Raw genomic sequence first — 16,432 nt, forward strand, 5'->3', positions numbered from 1 at the left:
AATGACATGCATTGTAGCTAGCCTGTATTCGTAAGACTCCACCTTGGCTCTTATTCTACTTCGAGATTCGAGAAAATTGACCTTTTGAAGGTTTCAAAACATCTTTGTCATTGTAACCTCCGTCTTTGTTTCAGCTTCGTAGCATTTTTAGGATTGATTGATTCAATGATTGTCATTTGCTTTATCTCTCCCATTTAGTTTTCTCTGTGCTGATCTTTGATGTTTTCACTCGCATGAAATGCTTGATTGATTTCCGTAATTAACAATACGGAGTCTAGAAGGAGTCAACCTCTCGTGGCGCGATTGATGCGTCATAAGTAACTGAAGCTAGACAAACATGACCCAGGGGGGTGGATTGTTTTGGGCGCTGCTGATGCACATTAATGAATCAGCACAATAGGCCATTTCCGAGTTGCCTTTTGCCGAAACCATTCATATGGAAATGTTTTCCACCATGTTCATTTTCATGCAAATCAAACTCATTTTCATATGAAAGGTTTTGCACGAAGACCCGTTTTGAAACAGAGGCAGAAGGTAACTCGGAAATGGCCTATTGTTTATCACTGATGCGGATTTGTTGGATGTGATATGAATAAATTAAAGCGGGTAGAGTTGTTTGATAAATGGCCACCTCGATAACTTTTACTCCACGCTTAATGGCGTCTTTAGAATTGCTACTGAAAGCTAACACTGCTTAAAGCTGGAATTTCTGTTCTCTGTCATGCGCGGATGTGAAATGTTTCTTTGCCTTAGGTAAAAGTACCTTTCAGGCCTGTTCATGAGTCATTACATCGAATAAAATGAGACGTTTAGCCCGTAAGTCAATTAAATTGTGCAATCTCAGAGAGGAGACGACCTTTAGAAGTTAACTCAAACGTCGAACCTCTCCTTACTAAACTACTGATATCAACATGTACCTAAGTGAGCGGGCAACAGCAGGGTCTAAAGAGATCCCGGACGGGGCTTTCATTAGTCCGGTCGGCAACATAGGCCGTTTAAACACCGCGGTAAAACGCACTGCGCATGAGTACAAATTTGAGCTTCCGGTAAATTACGCATTTCCGGTTACGTTTTAAAATCCAATGTAAACAAGATAAAATCCCGTACCGCGAAGTTTGAAAACAAAAAGTAAGAGTTAGCAAAAGAAAGTAGGGGAAAGGTTTGTCTCGTTGAAAAGTTTCTTTTTCATTTAAGTTTCAAGCGCTTGCACCCAGGGGTTTGGTGTTTGCACCAACAACAAAATATGAAAGAATTTCGTGCGCGTTCGCGCTCGACAAGAGCAATTTTTGTTTTTACGTAGTTCTCCTTGTTGCGTTGGTTTGGTTGTGCGGTTCCTTCGCAGAAAAATGTGGGAAAGCCAACAAAAGCAGCCGTAAATGTGCCGGCAAAAAATATTTTCTGTCTGAAGATTTAACTAGAACTGCCGAACTCAAGTGGGCTCAACAGTTTGCCGTGTTCACCGGGACGAAATACGGACGACCAACAACAGATGTTCGGTTCCTAGAGAAAACCATTCGCGAGGCGTCAGGAAACAGCGGATTCCTGGGAGACTTTTTACAGTCCTGGATGCCATAGGAACAACATGTCATGGGTGTAAGCCAGGTGCAATGTGGTGCTACAAATGCTGCACCAGAGTGGACGAATAAACAAGGTTTACCTCGCATCCTGAATAGAAGCCGCCGGTGTTACGAACTACTGGCAGGTCAGTTAATTAGACATCGGTTAATTATAATTGACACGCAGGTTCGCACTGCCTTGGATTGCTGCAAGGATTTTCGGAATCTCCTTACCAGCAAATTAAATGAAATTAAGGAAAAGGGAAGCATACTCTTTCAAAGATTTTTGTTGCAACAATAAACAAGTTGTTTGTATCAAATTTTGTAAAAGTTGCGGCAAAATAGACATGATACCAAAAAAAATTCATTTTAAATTTAATTATATTTCGTGTTAAATGATCCAAGTCTTACGCATGTATGGTTCTCCACTAAGATGGAAATAAACAGACCTCAGATGACAAACTTCAAAAGGTACCTATAAAATTATCTTGCACTACTGATTTTGGAGTGTTATTTGCAGTTAATGCACCTCACATTTTTATTCTACTATTCTTGACTACAGTACAGTACGGTCAATTGCGTCACTAAAATTCATTGTTGGGGTGCAGGTAGCAAAAAGCCACCTCAGGCGGTTCAGTCTAAAATTGGTATATTTTGGAAAGAAAAAGGTAGCACAGAAGCTGGGAAATATTATTTTGAAAAATTAATTGCCAAACGAATTTAAAGAAAAATAATAATTTTAAAGACAGCAAAACAAGAACTTTATGCCATTTGACAAAATTATTTTTCCTAAGACCAAACCCATAAAATTGCACCAATAATATTGTCTAAAATTAATGTCAGTTTCACATATACTGTTTGAAATTCAGTAGTACTGCAATGTTGTCTCCACACCGAGGATTCAGTTAGAGGGGTGTCCAGGAACCCTATGGGCACCCACTTCATGAAAAATTTCACTAAAAATTCACCTACTCCATTTTTCATCAGTGGGGGGATATGTTTTTTGGACATCCATTTTCAGTATCTGGATACAAACTCATCACTAATATGTTTATTTCTTTTTTTTTTTTTTTAAATTTTTTATTTAGATCTTGCAATTTACCAATTTTAAGACTACACAAGAACTTAAAGCAGCAACACAGCAGTAGTGAAGGTCTCCAAAAAGTTCAGAACCATTTCCAGTTGCTGTTCTAAAGACTTAAATTTCTAGAGGAGGCTTGTGGAATAGACCTGCAGTACCCAAAAAGCCAGCAAACGTCCATGGCAGAAATACAAACATCATTTGGGGTAGTAAAAATAAATTGCTATGGTGAAGTTACAGTGGATAAAACAGTTTGTAACAGGATGACAACAGCAATCCATGACTTAACTCAACTATCAGGTTAGTATCACTTACCTGAAATGTAAAGATACAAGACGTACAAGATACAAGTATTTTGAAGGATAATTGTTTGACATCATGATAATCCATGGCACACTATAATAACACCATCTGACTAAAACTCATTCAAACAGATTATCATTATTTACATGTATTGCACATGGTCAATGACAATGTCATAAATTTCATCGTTCAGTTGAAGTCATTTAGCACTAATGAGAAGGATTTAGAGGACTTCTCAATTATTATGGCAATGATTTGGAAGAGTTATCTGAGGAGTCTCTTGGCAAGAAAAAAATGCTGCGCCAGAGTTGCCACAAACTATTCAAGTCTCATCCTTTTAATGATTTGGAAGACTGATAATTGTTTTGGTTTGAATATTGACTAGTGACTTAGGTAACAATCAAAAGAGCATGTTGTTTAGGTGACCAGTAAGGGTAACAGACACCATTTCAAGATTATATTTCTGATACAGGTATTGTATTTGTGCAATCGAATAAGTAAGAGGATGTGTTAAGACCAACACATGACAGTGATTGACACAAGCAGAGAATCAAATATTTAAATTTAATAAATAAAATTATTTCAATATTTTATTTAAATAAGTAAAATAGATATTAACCTTTTCTATTAATTTCAGAAAATTCATTTAACCAGCTGATCGGAAAATTTTAGATATCCTTGCAACATCATTATGAAAGCAGTGATGCTGTGCCACTGTATGCTCCTGGACAGATGAAAGAGTTAGCTGACAAAACTGCACCTGGTCTTTTCAATGTCATTTTGCAGTCTATTCTCTGGGAAGATCCAAGATTGAGTGAAGAACACCGTGTATTAGAGGAAAAAAGAACTCTTGTTTTGTTGTGCACAATAGCATACTTCAGGTACTTTGCCCTGTTTTGTTCTTATTTGTATTTAAAATACAGGTCTCCTTGGAAGACCATAAGGCCACTCAGTTTAAAAAGTCTGTTTGATTAATTATTGCATGTTTCTTAGCTAGAACAGCAGACACAGCTTTACCCCAATATAAATGTCAGCTCTATTATATAATGAAGTAAAATTACTAGATGTGTTACCTTTCTTCACATTTAACCCCTTGAAAGGTAAGGACATAAAAGTAGTTTCAGTGAACTAACTTGCAATAATGCCATTCTTTTTGTAGATCTCAGAAAACAAATACACTTCAAAGAGAAGAGGGATTATTTATCCAGCAACCTGGGGCATCCTGAGATGTTATCAATTCTGGAAGAATTTGAGGTTTCAGCACAAGCCGAAGGGATGTGGATGGTCAACAAAGCAGGCTCCTCAGGGAGCAGCCAATGTTTGTAAACCTTCAGATTTCAAATGTACTTCGAGTGAGTTTAAAGTACGGTAGTTTAAAATCTGAAAGCTATAACTTTAAAATATTGTGAATTAAAAACTTGTCCGGTTAGTTGAACAGTCTTTTTGTGTATATATGGATAGGCTAGCAAAACAGTGGCCCATACAGGAAACATGTTATTGTAACATAGAAAATCATATAAGTCCCTGAAATGATTTTAAATTTTATTAAATTTATTGTTTCAAATGAGTGAGTTACTACACAGTTCTGTAATGGTGTTCTGCCTCTTATTACTGGCAATGTACAACTTGAAGACTCCTTTGACCTATCCATCCTGAATGAAAATCCAATGGTACCTCAAAGTTCTCTGGCATTTCATTTAGAATGGCTCACCAAAGAAGGCAGTCTTGCTGCTGTTGTAATCATGAAATTCTGAAAGTAAAATTGAAATTAATTTCCAAACCCAAAATTTGTATTTTCATGCAGGCGCTTGACTATTACATGTAGCTTGAGTTTTAAGTGAGCTTCTCATGATCAGCTCAACAAGTTGAAATCGTGAGATCACTTCCATTATGAAATTCGTAGTGTTATAAGCTAAATAAAATCGATAAACAACGAATAGACTTACGAACCTTCTCTGTCACCATGAAAAAAATTTTCAACGGATATAATCTTGTAGCAGTCCAAGCAACAAATTGAAAAAAAAAAAAAACCAGGCATAAATAAGAAGAGGAACCCAAACTTTAGATATTTTTGAATTATTTGATCCCTCTTTTTAACCTGTTTTTTCTGTTTTCCTTATCTAGACTTAGTAGCAGTAGGTGCACATCAGCTGTACAGTTGCATACTTTAAAAACCTACTTATCAAATAAATGTATGTATGTACAACACGAATTGACAAAAGGCTTACTTAGTTACTGATCAGTAATGACGGCCACTGCGGAGCATTTCGTAAAGGGTCCAACGAACATTTCCAGGACCAGTAATTGCAACAAGTTATTGTCTACATACCTTTTTTGTATTTGTGGTCTTTTCTTCTTTTATCTGTGGCTGCTGATTCACAACAACAAGCTTGAACACCGCGAGGCGAACAACAAAATTAATCTGAACCACCGAACACGGGCAAACCGGAAATGCTGAACTTGACGCATGCACATACGTTTTGCCGCGGTGTTGGCCGTTTACGAGTTGCCCTGGTGCCTATGTTTCAAAACGAGGCATGTAATGCTGGCGCGTAGCTGTTCTGGCCACATGTTTAGTGCTATAAATGTGTTTTTGACTTTTCCAGCCTTATGCTTCACTCACAGGAGCGGGGATTGAGTGGCTGAATCATTTTGTTACTGTACTAGTTTCGAGTGTCTTACCAAATGTGTTTCTGTAGTTGATAGCAGTGTGAATGACTCTGAGGCAGCTAAAGCTAAGCTGGTAACGACAATCCGGCATGCATCTGGAATGTGTCACTACATTACGCATATATTGTTTTCTTCCTTGTGAAGTTCATTTGTGCAGGTTTTGCCGATTTATCTCGCGAAATTGTTTCTCGTGGATGAACATCGAGATGGATGTTAGAAATGTAGCAAGGTGGAGTAAGCTGGTACAAATGGGCCTGCTTTTAACCTTGTTAAACACATCTCGGGAAGTTGGCGGGACATAGAAGATGCTGGACGACAAGGCAAATATTAGAGTTCTGTTGCGCTCCTTCGTTTTGTCGATTTCTAATACAAAGACTAAGGAATGGTTGGCTTAAAACAACACAGGAATTTTTTTTTATCAGTAATTTTCTGATTTTCTCTCTTGTTGACTAAATGGCGAAACTGTTTGTTATGTTTTCTTGTATTCTTATTGCAATGGTTATTGTGCACTTGGTCGATCTTGAACGATTGGAATGCGTCTACTTGAGGGTAAGTAACGATGATATAATTCATTGGCTCATGTATAGACTCGTTTTCAGCCTTCGTGTATGGTCGTCAGGTAATAAAAAACGTTGGGACGACTCAAGAGCTGCGATGGAAACAAGTAGCAGTCATGCTGATGATAGTTTCAAAGTGATGTTTCTTGGTCTTGCCTCCGTAGCACATTGATGACGATATATCGTCGAATGGAGCCGTGAGAGTACTCACTCAGTGGTGTTGAATTGACAGGCAGGGTACCTGCAATAAGGCAGGAATTCAAATTCGAACTGAGAACATTCCAGATTAGTTAAATAATGAAGTTAAACTGTTCATGTAAGCTAGTAGACTCGCAGACTAATTGAGGATTCTGAAGGGTATCATGCAGTGACTGATGATGCTTCCAGCTGCTATGGCGGATGAATGGGAGAACTGATTATCAAATGTATATCAATAGAAACGTATAGAAAAGGGGAGAAATATTGAACGTTTTAAGAAGCTACTCTGTGTTCTAATCAGTCCCTAACGAATTTAAATAAATGTAGCTTACCATATGTCTGTATTGCATTATCACAATATTAAACGCAATACAAACATAAGCTGGTAATGAAACGGATCATCTCAGATAGCCTTAGACTCCATACATCATATAGACAGTATAGAGCAAATTTTATATGATCCATATGTGATGAACAGAAGATAAACAAATTAGAGAACACAGGTGAGGATGATCATACTTTCTTGGAGAACATCATGTACATGCGAGACCAAAACCACAAAGGTACCAAATGTTCTGGGGCTTTCCCCTGGGGTATTCAAATGCCCGCTCTGGGCTGATAATAAAATTTGAAATGGCCCGCCTCCAGAATGAAGACGCGAGCAAAACCCAGCTTTTTACTGCCTGGAAGGGCTGGAAAGAACACCTGGAATTAACTGATGTATTAAGGCCTGCCCAAACGGGAAATGTTTGGCGACCAAACACCACCAAACATTGTTTTGTGACCAAACATTTTACCGTTTGGCCACCTTGTTTGGTGATGTTTGATCGTGTTTGAAAAAATTTGAGGGTCATCAAACATTCGATCAAACAACTTAAAACATTTCTTTTGTTCTCGTGTTTGATGGGCGATGTTTTGTTCGTTTGGACAGCCATATCAAACATGTTTGACGCGCGCATGCGTCCCACGCTTGTTCAGCGGCTTGTATTCATAGTTTAATCTGTGTTTGATCAAACTTGTTTTTATCGTTTGGCCACTCACTTCAACATCAGCATGTTTGGTCACCAAACAATGTTTGATGATGTTTGGTCGCCAAACATTTACCGTTTGGACAGGCCTTTACTTCCCCTAGAAAAAGTTCACTCCAAGATGGCGGGGCTGATGAGATCGCATGTAAATGCAGGCTAGGTTTTGACCACGTCTGGGTGGGTTACCTCACCTACGGAATCAAGTTCCATGGCCTTATGCCCATGCAATTAGAAGTTTATTTCAATTGTCATGCATTCTTTTCCAAATGTCTATTTGGTACTTTGGCAAACAACTACTAGCATGCAAATCAAAGTCAAAATTATGTACATAATCAGGAGTATAGTTAGGGGCATCGAGTTTTAGCTCACGTCTGAAATAGGGTGTGAAAAATCGCACGTTTTGGTCTGAAAAAGGGTACAGATTCCAAGGTTGGGGCAACAGATCCCCACCTAAAACTCTCAGGGAGTACGCCCCTCCCCAAGGGCTTCCAGCATTTACTCACATTTCCCTCAAAAATCACTTATCCCTGTCCTACTACTAAAGAAAGAGGCACTGCCAGAGGTAGCTCCCTAGCTAAAGAACATTACACTCTGACCTCAGCCAGAGCACATAACCAGGGGTTAAACACCCATTTCATTGCATCACCATATTTCCATACAACAAACATCAATAGAAATAAAATCCCCACATCAAAGGTTTGAAAACACAGTCATCCCCCAGAAACAAAGTTCCTGCAGATAAGTAACTAAACAAACAAAAGTTGCAGTGTTTTTCTACTACCATACAAATCAACGAAACATCACAATGCTACATAGGCATGAGTATATTTTTAACTCTATGTGTGTTGGGATAAAGTTAGATTTTTAAATGCAAATGTTAAAAAAAACACATAATAAGCGAGAAGTCAAGCATATATTGATCGGATTCACGCTTAGCCGATTTCTATCTATATGTATGCCCGTTTTTTATCAATAATGTAATTTTGCAAAGCCCACCCAAGGAGTCTCAATATTTGCTGAGTGTTTACGTTGACAATGGGCACAATCACCATGGCTGGAAAGACCGTCTGCAGCACTATATGGACACATTTCAATCTACGTCTTCTAATAGAAGAGAAGATATCTAGAGAGTACAGTAAAATTGTGTTTTGATATCTAGTAATGCAGAACTACTGTCTTGAGAAATGGAGGAGGTGGCTTGATACTGGGAAAGGTGCTTTGGCTTTCTGCTCTTCAATTTTCAATCCATAGTATATTATTGTAGACTGGGGGAAAATTAGTGCAGGTGAACATGAAAAGCGTTGGAGAGTTCCGGGGTTTGTGTGCTAACATACTGCTGCTCTTTGTAGCAGTGACAATAACTGGTCTTGTGACATGACGAAAATTTGGCAGTACTAGGTCTGTTCAATATGTCCAGTTTCCAAATTTTATTAGTTGTTGTTTATTTGAGTTATTATTTAGCTAAATAATTATTTCCCTAACGTAAATAAATTGATAGCACTCATGACAATTTAGCTTAAAATTAGGAAGCACCATTGTTGCTGGTCACCAATCATTTATCAAAGAAGTAATTTTCAAAACTTTCAAAACTGGACAAACTTAGTAACAAGCATGCGCAGCTACAATGTTGAATAAAAACTTGTTTTGATACAGTGACATTTTTTTTGCAGCCTTTGATTAGGGCAAGTGTTTTTTCTGTTAAATGTTTAATTTGGAATGTTGAGGTCCAAAGTGGATCTTGAAACATGCTTTCTTAAGGGTGCAGATTGGTTATGTATTAAATGTTACCATATAGCTTAAGACAGGATCAGACTGAGGTGTCTCGTGTAGAAGCGATGTAGCGCGTCTGGTTTAAACTATAGATATCAAAACCCTATATTACATATTGAAGCTGGCTATCAAACTGTACCAAGAATTTTGGAATAAAATGAATTGCTGAATTTTTGATGACCTCTTAATGTGAGCCTCCGAATCACGTTTTGAAAGTTGCTAGTGAAAGCGAATTTGTTCGTTAACCCTCAAATTTGGTCAGTAGCTAGTTTGACATATAAGCAACAACTTTTTTTTTCCGAGAGCGATTTTTGTACGATCAATCCGACATGCGCGGAATTTCTTTTCCCGTTTCGCGTCACTCCCAGAGGAATTAAGGGATAACCGTTGTTTGGTCCCTTGATTGCAGTCTGGGATATACAGTACTTTTTAATTTTGTAGATTTCTTTAGATATATCCGGTGCTTTTATTTATGACGCAGGTTTGTCTATGCAAGCAAATTCTTTTACGGAGTCGTCTTGTTTTGGTTACTTAGGTGTCAACGTCTTTTCATGCGCGGGTTTTGGTTTCGTTCAAACGGCTTCGCCGCTCGTAGCAGAAGGTAGGCTCGATTACCAGCCGCTTTGCGGGGCCGGACTCGAGAAAGCGGCGAAAATCGAGCCTTCCGAATTATGTTTATATCGATGACTGCGGTCGTCTAAAAATGGTGCAATTAGTCAAAATGCCCGTCGTAGTTTTTTGCCTAGCGCGCTTTATGTTCACCGGCCAAACTAACCATAGCTTAGCCCTTTTTTAGCCTCTCTTATTTCTCGAAATATTCCTACACTAGAAGAGTTATGGCCCTCTCAAATCAGTTGAAATTTGACTTGTGAATTAAATCGTGATAGTTGTATTTTTCAAACGGTCAAAAAGTAGACAAAACGTATGTAGTTCAAGATGATATTTAGTTTAGGGAAATCAGCAAAGCGTAACTTACAAACTGTGTGAATATGAAATCAAGGCAAGTTTCCTTTTCTTTTTTTCGATCTTTCCTAGATTTCACCAAACTGTGATCTCACTGGAACTTTTAAAGCATATTTCTGAAAATAGTTTCCAAAATGTCTTTTTGACGCAGTAAAAGAAATTCGAATTTTCGGTCTTGTTGTCGGATTCTCCATATTTACAGGCACTGGCTCACAGTGCCTCTCTCTACACAGTTGACGGCATAAATGGGTAGCAACGAATTTAATGCTGGAGCAACCCTGCAATGGACTAACATCTTATCTCGAAGGTATAACAGATACTCCTTGTCACTTCATGCTGCAGAAACTGCAAGCTTACCCTGCGAACTAGAGAGAAAACAGTGCGAGCAACAGTCTGCTTTTCTATCGAGCATGCGCGAGTTTGTCAGACCCCACGTGATGCATTTGAAGTCAGGTCCATTTGTTCGCTAGAGGTGTTTGTAAAACGCCGGTCAAAGGAATGCAAATTTCTCGCCAAAAGCGCTGACAGAAGAACGATCCAGACGAAGTATTGTCTAGTTTTAAAATTATTTAAGGCTTTCTTGCCCTCTCTCGTGCGGGATTACTGAGCTCGTTAAATACAACATCACGATTTTAACTGGGAGAGTAAAAGCTTGTAAAAGCTGTTTCAAGCAATTGGACGTCATCAAAAGTAAAAACAGAAGCGCACTCAAAGCATCCAGCGGCGTACAGCACGGTCTCGGAGAATTAAGAAACGTCTTTCAACATCGTAAACCAGATCGTAACGACCGTAACCGTTCGCAGTGAACTTGCTACCCGGTGGGTTCGCTTTAACGCAGCAGTTATGTTGGTGAGAGCATGCGTGCGAACCTAAACCAGCTTTTAAACTCGTTTTACCAGTTCAAAGTTAATTTATTCGTCCATGGCGGCGATTAACTCAAAGACACGAACGGTTTATCGCAGTGGTTTCTGTCTCGTCCGGCGTATGAAAAACCAACTGCTTGCAAGGTACGGCCTGATGGGCCACTTGGCTAGAACGCAGACTTAACCCACCTACCCAGGGTACGTTTCAATTGCCCTGCGCTACTCGCTGCGTGGTTACGTCTCGGGTTAGGGGCAGGCGTTTTGTATATAACTCTGATATAGCCGTTTCTATACGTGTACTTGTCGAATTGAAAGATTTCCGTTTAGACGCTCCTTTCTTTGTGTCTTGCCAAAAACGCAAATTTTCGGAAAGCGAGACTCCAAATTCAAGCCATCAGCTTTGGAACGCCGGAAATCATTGTCCCGGCCCAGACAACAATGCGGTGAGTCCAGTGTGAAAAACAAAATCATCGTTTCTAAAGGCAACTAAAGAGCAACATTTGTCTGTCCTCCGAAAGAAACCTTTGAACGGGAAATGAAATTCAAAATTACCGAAAATGCCGACTCAAAAAGAACGTTGAAAACTTGGCTTACCTTCGATACCATTCAATACCCTTTCTTATGTTACTTTTTACTTTTCTATTTTAGTTACACGGCTGGAAATTGGCTTTTAATGAACGTTCAGTGATTTATTGTAGTCTAATTAATAATTCGTTTTTCCGTTTTATTTAAAGCAACAATAAGTCTTTCTTGTAGATTCTATTAAAGTGAACACGCAGTCATTTAGATTGTCAGTAGTTCCGCGCTTTTGCTACGAGCGCAAGCTAGTTTCATGGTCAAGTTAAGATGCACAGTCGTTTTCCCTACGAGGCAAGCCAAGCACTGATATGTATTGTAAGTGTTAATTCCCTTCCTTTCTAGTCATCTTGCGTATGACATGATGAGTGATTCCGCGGTAGCTATTGTATAACTGTAGAGTTTTTTTTTTTTTACTTTACGATCTACTTCTATAACTAAACACTATTCTTAGTCATTTGGGCCGTCGGATATATCCTAGTTTATCTAGAAGTTTACCGGTTTCGCGAGTTCTGTACAAGTCGAATACGTACTTCATCACGTGTTCAGCTACACTCCCGCGCAGCAACAGTTTTCTCTTATAATTAACGTTATACCTTCATAATGTAACGCGCGCGTGCGACAACAACTTCCAGTCAAAGAGTCCAACAGCCAACGGTTTAATTACTCGACTCTTAACGTTTAGCTTACTTTTATATGGCAAGTCTACTAACACACACAGGCTACTCCATAACGTGAGTCCCTTATATATCCTGTATCACGAGTACATTGCGCATTCCGTACTCGCCACATAACCGTCTCTTAGTCTTCAAACTTGTGCGAGCATACTTCCAAATACAACCGTTATACATCTTAGCACGCGCACCTTAGCTCGTGCAATCACTATATCAATTTCATTACAATATGTTTATCAAATTTCAGTTTACGGCTTAAATAACGGTATATTGCAACTGAGTTCAAGGGAATAAAATCAAAATTAAGTTGACTTACTCTAAATCAAACTATTCGTCAAGCCCCCCCCCCCCGTCCCCCCAAAAGTCCTAATTTGTCGTGTTGACCGGTTCACGACACGTCTTGGTGATGTTTTAGAGTCGTCCGCCGCTAAGTAGCTGGTTTGTGGTGTAACTGTAGCTACATGAACGCAAGTTTCTTCTTCCTCTTTACAATTGCATCTTAGTTCCTTGCGGATCACAAGTCCGAGAACATCTCTTTCCATCACCATCTTATCCTGTTTTGGGTTGCTTTCTTGGCAACAGCCCAATTCACATACTTTTCTTTACATTCTGCCATACGTGTGCGCTTCCATGACTACATGTGCCTCCCCCTCCTTCGTTTAACTTGTGGATTCCACTCAAGAGCTGCCCTAGCTATGTTGTCTTCAGGCCTTGTGAGCGTATGTCCAATCCATTGCCAAGCATTTCGTGTCAACTCAAACTCCAATGACTCCTGACCTGTCAGTTGCCTAAGATCCTCATTTCTTATCTTCTCCGGACATCTTATGCCAGGAATTACTCCTCCGGCACTTGTTCACAAATACTTGGAGCTTGTTTAGTAGATCGTTGGTGATCCTCCAAGTCTCTGCCCTTAGGATAGGAGTGACTTGACGTTAAACGAAAAGATTCTCAGTTTTGTCTTACGTGACATAGAAGAAGTTCTCCATACTGGTTTCAGCATTCCAAACACTTGTGTTTGCCAACAAAGCTAGATAGTCCGCATATTCCAGTTGTTCTAATCTCTTCATCAAATGCCATTGGATTTCTCTTGCTGTTGGACCAAAGACCTGCCTTGTTACCCAGTTGAGAACAACAAGAAACAAAAGGGGGAAAGAAGACCGGAAGAAGGACTCAGTCGACTGCCCATGACGGTGTACAATCTGCCTTTTAAGGCCTTCATAAGATTTCCTGATGAGCTTTGTTATCTTCTCTGGTACTCCATAGTAACGGAGTAACTCCCATCAAACATCTCTGCTGACACTGTGCAAGAGTTTTACGAAGTCTACAAAACAGCTGTATACCGACGACTGTTCCACAATGATGCGTACATGTGGCAATTTGGTCTGTGCAACTTCGACCCGTTAGAAACCCAGCTTGCTCTTCCCAAGCATTGCATCCAAAGCACCTTTCAGTCCAAAATCACTCTGCTTGGGATCTTGTCTACGATACTGAGCAGCATTATGCCTCGCGCTAATTCTTTCATAGGCTTAAATCTCCTTTCTTTGGCATTTTGATTAGAAGCACCGCCTTTCAGTCATTAGGTATTTCTCGTTCTTTCCCGATCGTGTTCAAAAACGTATGTATGATATCCGCTGGATCACTCCCCTCTCTCTTTTAGAGCCTCTTGCGGGATATTATGTAATCCAGGTATTATGTAATCCACTCTTCAGCACGTTTCTTCACAGCCGCTCGGGTCTCTTCTTTTGTGATGCTGCTCATGTAAGTGAGCAAGTCTGGCCCTGGTTGGAGATCGGGAGGTCTTCCGGGTCTGGGCTGTTAAACACTTCCTTAAAGTGCTCTTTCCACCTCTTCAGCTCTTTATCAACGGTCTTTAACAGCTTTCTGACTGGTCTGTCCTTGTTCTGTAATCTTCCACTCAACTTCTTTGAGATGCTGCAAAGTGTTTTCTAGTCCCCTAGCCTAGCTGCTGTTTTTGCTTCGGCTGCCAGATTATTTGCATAATCTCTCTTGTCTGTTCTGCAGACCCGTTTCACTTCCCTGCAGTCCTCTTGGTATTTTGCGCTTGCATCTTTCCTTTGGTTCCCATCCTCTCCGTACAATTTTTTCTTCACTGTTCGTCTGTCTTCTATTTTCTTTGCCGTCTCTTCTGAAAGCTGGCATTTCCATCGCTCCCTTCTTGCCTTGCCCAATACGTCCTCACAGATTTTAAATATGCGTTCTTTATCGCTCTCCATTGCTCTTCCAATCCTTCTTTACCTGTCTGGTCGCCACCCTTAACTTTCTCCTGTCCCTCTTACTCTATGAATAAAGACTGGGACTTATTGCTCAGTTTAAGCTAGAGAGAATTTCTTGTATCCCTCTCTTTAAACTTGTTGCTGTTATACCGCACCCTTCACTTTGCCTTAACCACTTTGCCATCCTGATTTTGACTTTTGCCATTAGTAGGTAATGGTCTGAGTCTGCGTCAGCTCGGCGCGGGTCAGCTCTTACATCCGTAAGTGAGCCCCTCCACCTTCTGCTGATTATGACATGGTTGATGTGCTTATTCGTTCTCCTGTCCAGAGATATCCTTGACATTTTGTGGCCGATAACCATCTCATTTACTTCGCAAAAATCTTTTAAAGCTCTCCGTTCTCAATCATTGTTGCATCAGCGCCATGCTGACCCATTACACTTTCTTTCTGTGTTTTCTCTCCCAACCTTCGCGTTCATATCAACCATGACGATGATTACGTCTCGCTTGGGTACCTTGTGAGTTGTCCATCACTGCCTTAAGCTGATCGTAGAACTCCTCTTTCGCCTCCAGCACTGCTCGGTTTGTTGGGACGTAGCACTGTGCTATAGACACATTGCGCCAGCGCGAATGGGGCATTCTCCTTTCCCGAGTATAGCACCATCTCCCCTGTAACAGTTATCATTCTTCCACAAGCAGTCCTCCTCATCTCGCAGATGCCCAACATGCTGATCTGTTATAACTTCGCATTTCAGCAACTACCAGTGCACATTTTCCGGCTTCGTATACATAACTCGGTTTCATTGCCTAATCTTTACACTCGATTTTGGAGAGCGGCAGTTTAGGTGTCATTCTCTGGGATCCGCCTGAGAGTTTGTATTCTCAGTCACAACGTCATCGGGCGCAAAAACATCACTGCTACTTGCTCCGGTTTCGGTTACTGTAATAAAATCTGTTTTTACGGGAGGGGCTTATTAGCCCTCTGCCCAACACCCAACGTAGGGGGCCAGTAGGGTTTCTCTTTGGGTTTTTCCTTCCCTTAGATGGTTGCCAGCCATTGGCTAAGGGGTGGACATCTTCCTGGGTTTTCCTTCTCTTAGATGGGCTGCCCCCCCCCCAGGCTAGGAGCCCCATCTACCCGAGGAAAGCTTGTTTTAGTGCGCGAGCAACCCGCCCTCAAACCTCCAGAATCTGTCAAAGCAGACCTGCCACGGGCATGCTTGTGGCAGCAGCTTGGTTGAGGCGCGATGTGGTCAGAGGATTTTTAAGGTTTAGAAGTCATCCCTAATTCCACCCCGTCGTTGTCCCTAACCCATTTCAGGACCAAACACATGTTTCTATGCGGTAAAAACTTATGTGAATCGTGGTTTTCTTTGCCGACATGCAATGGAAATGTTTCTGACCTCGTAAACTTTGAACATTTGAACATGAACACTTCGCTGAAAAACCGTTGCAAACTTCACTTCACACACGCACGTAATGTCTTTTGTATTATCATTATTATTGTTATTTGCAATTACAGCTAGTCACTAGTGACTCACTCTTCCTAGCCCTCGAGCATGCTCTAGTGTTTGAGTTTCGCACTCAAGCGCTGCTATCTGGCTTTTCGCTGTGGCGCGCGAGCGAATTTACGAACGACGCGACTCGACTGGGCGCGTCGGCTAGTCTCGTGGCTACGTCGCTCGCGCGTGTTTGTGTCTCGCGCCATCGCCACTCGCGTCCCCGGCCCAAACACTAGACCGTGCCATTTATACAATACATAGTCCACTTAGAAATATGGGTTATTGACCAAGTGTGAGATCAAGATGACTGGATATTGGCCAAATTCTTTTTTTGCGTGTTTATGGACCGAGACGGAGTCGAGCTCTATAAACTCGCAGAAAAAAAGAACGAGGCCAATATCCAGCCATCTTGACCGAACAAGCTTGGTCAATAAAGGATTTATTATATGGCTTTCGGG

At 40.6% G+C, this 16,432-nt stretch overlaps 3 long non-coding RNA genes across 9 annotated transcripts in view; 2 read left to right on the forward strand and 1 right to left on the reverse strand.

Moving 5' to 3' along the window:
* Nucleotides 1-16,432, forward strand: part of LOC149106535 (uncharacterized) — a 138,412-nt gene that overhangs the window by 17,419 nt on the left and 104,561 nt on the right. The gene's annotated exons all lie outside the window — the stretch shown is intronic.
* LOC149106536 (uncharacterized) lies at nt 3,309-4,953 on the forward strand. The gene is made up of 2 exons (XR_016209854.1): nt 3,309-3,821; nt 4,100-4,953. It is a non-coding gene; the product is annotated as an uncharacterized LOC149106536 (long non-coding RNA).
* Nucleotides 4,533-5,033, reverse strand: LOC149106537 (uncharacterized). Its single transcript, XR_016209853.1, has 2 exons — nt 4,891-5,033; nt 4,533-4,690 (listed from the first exon to the last, which is right to left on the reverse strand). It is a non-coding gene; the product is annotated as an uncharacterized LOC149106537 (long non-coding RNA).

The sequence above is a fragment of the Orbicella faveolata genome, unplaced genomic scaffold (genome assembly GCF_042242905.1).
Source record: "Orbicella faveolata isolate gen_17 unplaced genomic scaffold, um_ofav_v1 contig_3, whole genome shotgun sequence".
Lineage (NCBI taxonomy): Eukaryota > Metazoa > Cnidaria > Anthozoa > Scleractinia > Merulinidae > Orbicella > Orbicella faveolata.